The sequence below is a fragment of the Labrus bergylta genome, chromosome 7 (genome assembly GCF_963930695.1).
Source record: "Labrus bergylta chromosome 7, fLabBer1.1, whole genome shotgun sequence".
Taxonomy (NCBI): domain Eukaryota; kingdom Metazoa; phylum Chordata; class Actinopteri; order Labriformes; family Labridae; genus Labrus; species Labrus bergylta.
In genome coordinates this window covers 10,288,790-10,295,834 of record NC_089201.1, presented here as the reverse complement: position 1 = coordinate 10,295,834, position 7,045 = coordinate 10,288,790, and positions in this window count along the sequence as shown.

Sequence of the window (7,045 nt, the reverse complement as noted above, 5' to 3'; positions counted from 1 at the left end):
AAAGGCAATTTTTCTCTTGAAAATAGGTCATTTAAAATATGTGACTTATTTGCTACTGAGCAGGCATTGATCAAACACATTTTAATAGAGTCTGTGTTAGGAGCTTTAAAAGCTTTGGGGGAGCGAGAAATTAGTCGGATCACTTGCACATGATGGTGATCCTGACAATCACGAAGGCGTGACTGGTGGTAAGTGATTCTGACTGGGATGGCCATGGTAGGAGTAGCAGCCCCACCTAACCTCTAGACCCTCAATAGGGAGCTATTGGGGTCTGCATGAGGGAGAGGGCGTAAGCTAGTCTGGTGAGTGGAGGCTTGTCTGGGGGAGGTACCTGGAGAGCTGGATAGTGACGGCTGAGGTCGGAGGGAGGAGCGAAAAAAGTGATGAGTCATTGAGGGTGTGGAAAAAGGTGCAGCAGGTGGTGAGGTGGTGTGTGATGTCAACAGTCAGGCATGTGTAGTTGATTGCACGGCCTGAAAAAATTGCTGCCTTGTTTAACGGCCACATATTATACTCCTTTTCAACAAGTTTAAAAAAAGTCTCAGGGCTCCCCGCAACATGTCTGTGACGTTTCTTGCCAAACATCCACTCTGATCCTGTATTTGATCGTGCCTATAAACCGCAGAGGAGGGCAGAGCAATCTCCTGTTTGTGGGAGTGTCACCCACCCTGGGGGAGGGGTTACTGCCCATTGTTATGTCACAAAGGGAAAATCTCCAAACAGCCTGTTTGAGCACATATTTTCTATAAAGTGGAACAGGCAAAAGAGGGGGAGGATGGACTTATCTCATAATTGAGGGTAGTCTATGGACACATATTAGTGTTAGAACAACTAGGTAAAGTGTATTTTGCATAATAAGTAATCTTTAAAGAATTACATATTAAAGCTGATCATTTATAAATATAACTAAGAACAGAGGAAGGGGGATTATTCTTTTAAAATATGATTGTGGGTTCTGTTTCCAGTCTGTGATGATCTATGAATAAAGAGAAGCAGTCTATCAGACTTAATGGGAAATTTGCTTTTTTTATTAGAACAATAATTAAATGTTAATTGTTTTGTCAAGATTTGGTCTTATTTAGTTTTTTATTTCAGTATTTAGGTTTCCATGTTTTAATTTCTCCTGTTTAACCAAGTGTTGCTTGTTTCCCTTGTGTGTTTTTGTCCTAATGAGATGAGATGAGATGAGATTCAACTTTATTGTCATTACACATATACAAGTATAGAGTAACGAAATGAGGTTTGGCATCTCACCAGAAGTGCAAATAAGCAGAAAGTGCAAGAGTCTGTGCTATGTACAGTAATTACAAAATTTACAGATGTAGACAAAAAAGTGAATTATTAGGTATATCTGGATGGCTGGATTAATGGGATGCAATAAATATAAATAAATGCTATAAATAAGTAATGCTACAAAATAAGTGTATTCTTAGGATTATAATATACAGATTAAGGTGCAGTGAGCATACTATACTAATAATATACAGATTAAGGTGCAGTGAGCATGCTATACTAGTTTACAGATAATATAAAGAATATGGACATAATATGAACATACTATAATACAATAATACAGATGGATGAGAGATGTGTGTGTGTGACCAGGAGGAGTGGTGGGGGGATGATGGGTGTGAGGTGATATGCAGGGGAAGGGGGGGGGGGGGTCAGCAGGGTGCGGAGAGAGAGAGGGAGAGAGAGAGAGAGACAGAGTTCAGAGTTCGGGGGGTAGAGTTCAGTAGAGAAACAGCTCTGGGGAAAAAGCTGTTCCTCAGTCTGCTGGTTCTGGTCCGGAGGCTTCTGAAGCGCCTGCCGGAGGGCAGGAGGGTAAACAGTCTGTGGGCAGGGTGGGAGGAGTCTTTAAGGATGCCATGAGCTCGCCGCAGACAGCGTGTTCTTTGGACATCCTCAATGGCAGGAAGTGGACATCTTGTGATGCGCTGGGCGGTTTTTACCACCCTTTGTAGCGCTTTACGGTCTGCAACAGAGCAGTTTCCGTACCAGACTGAGACACTGCTGGTCAGGATGCTCTCGATCACACAGCAGTAGAAGTTCCTCAGTACAGCTGAAGACAGGTGGTGTCTCTTCAGTGTCCTCAGGAAAAAGAGGCGTTGATGAGCCTTCTTAACCAGACTGGAGGTGTTAGTGGACCAGGAGAGGTCCTCTGTGATGTGGGTCCCCAGGAACTTGAAGCTGGAGACAAGTTCAACAGCCATCCCGTTGATGTGAATGGGGTTGTGCGTGCTTCCTCTTTCTCTCCTGAAGTCCACGATGATCTCCTTCGTCTTGCTGGTGTTGAGGAGCAGGTTGTTGTCAGCACACCAGGCGGCCAGATGCTGTACCTCCTCCCTGTAGGCCGTGTCATCGTTGTTGCTGATGAGGCCAATCACCGCTGTATCGTCCGCAAACTTGATGATGGTGTTGGATCCATGTACAGGTCTGCAGTCGTGGGTGAAGAGGGAGTAGAGGAATGGGCTCAGCACACAGCCCTGTGGTACGCCTGTGTTGAGTGTGATGGTGGTGGAGCAGGTGTGTCCTGACCTAACATACTGGGGTCTGTTGGTCAGAAAGTCCATTATCCAGTGACGGAGGGAGGTGTTGAAGTCCAGGTCTCTGAGTTTAGTGTTTAACTTGGAGGGGATGACAGAGTTGAATGCTGAGCTAAAATCAACAAACAGCATTCGTGCGTATGTATTGTTATTGTCCAGATGAGTGAGCACAGAGTGCAGCGCAGTGGAAACTGCATCCTCTGTACTCCTATTGCTGCGGTAGGCAAACTGGAATGGGTCCAGTGTGGGTGGGAGGCAGTTTTTCAGGTGTGCTAGGACCAGTCGCTCAAAGCACTTCATTATGATGGGTGTGAGTGCTACAGGGTGGTAGTCGTTCAGGCCTGTCGGGCTGGAGTGTTTCGGCACTGGGACAATGGAGGTGGCTTTGAAGCATGCTGGCACAGCTGCTTGGGCGAGGGACAGGTTGAAGATGTCCGTAAAAACCCCAGTGAGCTGCTCCGCACATGCTCTAAGCACACGCCCGGGGGTGCCGTCTGGACCAGCAGCCTTTCGAGCGTTGATCCGGCTCAGTGCAGCGTGGACGTCTGTGGAGGTGAGTGAGAGGGGCTGGTTGTCTGCAGGAGGTCTGGTCGTGGTCTGCGTCTCTCTGTTGTCTCTATCGAAACGAGCATAAAAGTGATTTAGCTCGTTTAGGAAGGAGACATCTGTAGTTATCGGGGTGGAGTTTCTGGGTTTATAGTCACTGATGGCCTGGATGCCCTGCCACATGCGTCTGGGGTCGGAGTTGGAGAAGTGTTCCTCAACCTTCAGCTTGTAGCAGTGCTTGGCCTTGATGATGCCCCTCCTCAGGTTTACTCTGGATACGCTGTAGGCCATTGCGTCATCTGACCTGAAGGCGGTGTTGCGGGCCTTCAGCAGGAGACGCACCTCCTTGTTCATCCATGGCTTCTGATTTGGGTAAGTGGTGATCTGTTTCCATGTTGTCACACTGTCGATGGTGGTGTTGATATAATCCAGCACAGAAGAAGTGTAGGTGTCAATGTCTGTGTGAGAGCCCAAGGTAGCCTGAGAAGCAAACATACTCCAGTCTGTGTGATGGAACTTGTCCTGAAGTACAGAGTCTGTCCCCGCTGGCCACACTTTAATCGTTGTTACTGATGGCTTCACACGTTGGATGAGTGGGGAGTACTTGGGGATGAGGAACAAAGAAAGATGGTCTGACTGTCCCAGGTGGGGGAGGGGGGTCGTGGTGTAGGCTCCTGCGATGTTTGTGTAAACATGGTCCAGAGTTTTGTTTCCTCTTGTATTGCAGGAAACATGCTGGTGAAATTTAGGGAGCACTGTCTTTAAGTTTGAGTGATTAAAATCACCTGCAACTATAAATGCAGCCTCCGGGTGAGCAGTCTGTTGTTTACTGATAGCGGTGTAAAGTTCCTTTATAGCAGCTTTTGCATCGGCATCAGGGAGGATGTAGGCTGCAGTTACAATAGTGGAGCTGAGCTCCCTTGGCTGATAGAAGGGTCTACATTTAACCATGAGAAACTCAATGTTAGCTGAGCAGTGTCTCCCAATAATGTTTCATAGTTTAGTCTTTAGTGTTTCGTGTTTTATTTTGTAACTTTGTACCCTAGTGTTTCTTTTTGTTCTAGTGTGTTTTTGTTACTTTCTTGAGTTCTCTGTGTATCTTAAGCCCTATTCGCACGGGACTAGTATTACCTGGGGACCTCTTGTGATTTAGAAATGACCCCACCACGTCTGTGTTTCGTGCGGCACATTCGCATTGGGATAAGCGAAGTCTGTGTTTTAACTCAAATTTACTGACAATATCCCCCGGATATGATGACTTCGGTACTAACCCCGGTCACTTTATCCGGGGTGCAGCAAGTTGTAAACAGACATGGAGAGTCCGGCTTGTTACTTGAGTTGTCGGCCGTTTGTTACGCACACAGAGCTCAAACTGTGCATACACTTCCGATGCTGACTAGTTTCTCTGCGTTGATTCTACTCCGATCCCCGGCATCAGAAGCGTGCCTCTCGTACACTCCCCTTGTTCTTTCTCTCTCCTCACTCGCTCTGAGCCATTCACAGACAGACATACGCTACTCGTTTAACACAAGGCTCTGCGTAATCTATGCGTAAAAGATAGAAAAATGTAATGCATCTAATCATCTTTGGAGATTTTGCTCTTCTGATGGATTTGAGCTTGCTCTTTCTGCGAATGGGTCTCCATGCTGTGTAGCTAGATGAGACTCCTGAATTTGCACCCAAAATGCTGTCAAAACTTTCATTTATAATTTATAATAATTGCCAACGCAGCCTGCATAATTTGCATAAGTAAATGGCAAAAACCAAAAAACTACAAAAACCAAAAAACTACCCTAAATCACAGCGATGCCAATTCGCACGGGACTAATATTATCACATAACCTCTTTGTTTGGCGGAATATGGCAGGTAATTTGCGGTGGAATTTTTACTTTACAAATTACGGACATGGCAGATTCGCACGGAATTAAGATCACAGACAACCTCCGCATTTATTACAAATTTCTAGAGGTCCTCAGGTAATACTAGTCCCGTGCGAATAGGGCTTTAGTGTTTCTTGATTTACGTTGTAGTTCTAGTCTCCAGTGTTTCTTGTCTGGTGTTTATTCCTGCCTCTGTGTGTTTTCCCTCCAGTGTGATTGCCCTGATTGTCTTCACCTGTGTCATTAGTCTCACCTGTGTCTGATTACCCTATGACTATTTAGTCTCTGTGTTTCGTCCCCGCTGGGTTAGTTCATTGTTGTTTGTATGTTGTTATATGTCAGTTTTTGCTTGTGTGCCTCCCTGTTTTTGATCCCTATGTTTTTTTTTTTTAATTTTGGGATTAAGTTTTTGTTTGCCTTTGGCCTTTTTGTTTATTAACTATATTTAGTTAATTCTGCATGTGGGTCCAGTTCATTGTTTTACCCCTGAATGTGAGAAAATGAACTAACCAGACCATGGACCCAGCAGGATTATTTTCTTATGAGTTGTGTGAGGTTACTTATAACCTCACATGCCTAAGAAATAACTTAAAATATGTTTGCTGTAGCAAGGAAAGACTGGTAGCCATTTCCACGGCTCAAGAGGAAATTCTTTGAAGACCATGGCTCAAACACTTACTCCCTGAGTGGACTAGAGACTTTTTCTCTTCACCTGCTTCACAGTCCTGTACCTCTGAGACTGTTTGTCCTCAGCAGCCGGTGAACCAACTCCAGCCTCAGTCTAAGCCTCGTCATCCATGTGTTCCTGTTCCAGCAGAGCGCTCTCTGCCCCATGTTCTATTCCTGTTCCGGCAGAGCGCTGTCTGTCATCTTTGCCTGTATCTGATGAGCTGCGTCAGAGGTGGCCTCTCCTCCTGTGTCCTTGTTGGATTCTTGAATGAAACTTCCTGGCCTCCCCCTGAACTAGTCTGCCCGTTGAGCCGGCCTCCCAGCCGTCCACCAGAACTGTTCCCTGAGTTTGGTCGGCCTACAGGCTGTCCGCCTGACAGGCCGGAGTCCCTCCTCCGGACCCTCTCCACCCACCCTGTTTTGTTTGAGACTTTTTTTTTTTCGGGACGTCTGGGATCCGTCCCTTGAGGAGAGGGTTATGTCATGATTTGGTCTTATTTATGTTTCCATGTTTTAATTTCTCCTGTTTATCCTAGTGTTGCTTGTTTCCCTTGTGTTTTTGTCCTAATGTTTAGTCTTTAGTGTTATTTTCTGACTTCGTACCCTAGTGTTTCCCTAGTGTGTTTTTGTTACTTTCTTGAGTTCTGTGTATCTTACTGTTTCTTGATTTACGTTGTAGTTCTAGTCTCTAGTGTTTCTTGTCTCGTGTTTATTCCTGCCTCTGTTTTCCCTCCAGTGTGATTGTCTGATTACCCTGTGTCTATTTAGGCTGTGTTTCTTCCCTTCTGGGTCAGTTCATTGTTGTTTGTATGTCATTTGTTATGTCAGTTTTTGCTTGTGCTCCTGTGGTTCCCTCCTTTTTTTTTTTTTTTTTTTTTTTTTTTTAAAACATTTGGAAGTAAGTTTTTGTTTATTAAATATATTTAGTTAATGCTGCACGTGGGTAGTTCCTTGTTTTCCCCTGAAAGTGATACTGTTTGATATTCAGAAGTCTTAACTGCTTTCAAATTCTGGTAATACTTCAAATTTCAAGCATTTTGAGATCAGCTAATCAACATGTTCAGAACATCGAGACATCATACTATACGTAATGGTTCACAAAACCCCATATTCCACATTTCTCAAGAAAACCATATCTTGATTGGTCAATTGTTCTCAAACTAGAGAAACTTTATTCATTGGAAGAGATTTCTTAGTTCATGGGAGAAAAAAACACAACATCAATTCTTACCTCACCAGGAATGTCAAAAGGGTTTTCTTGTTGATTGTGAGCTATCTTTCAAAGCACATCGTGCCAAATTTAAGGTGATGTTAGGCTACTATTTGAGAAATAAACCCTGCTTTTCCCTCTAAGAAACTTCATGTGTCATCAACATTATTGCCTTAGTTGGATTATGGAGTTG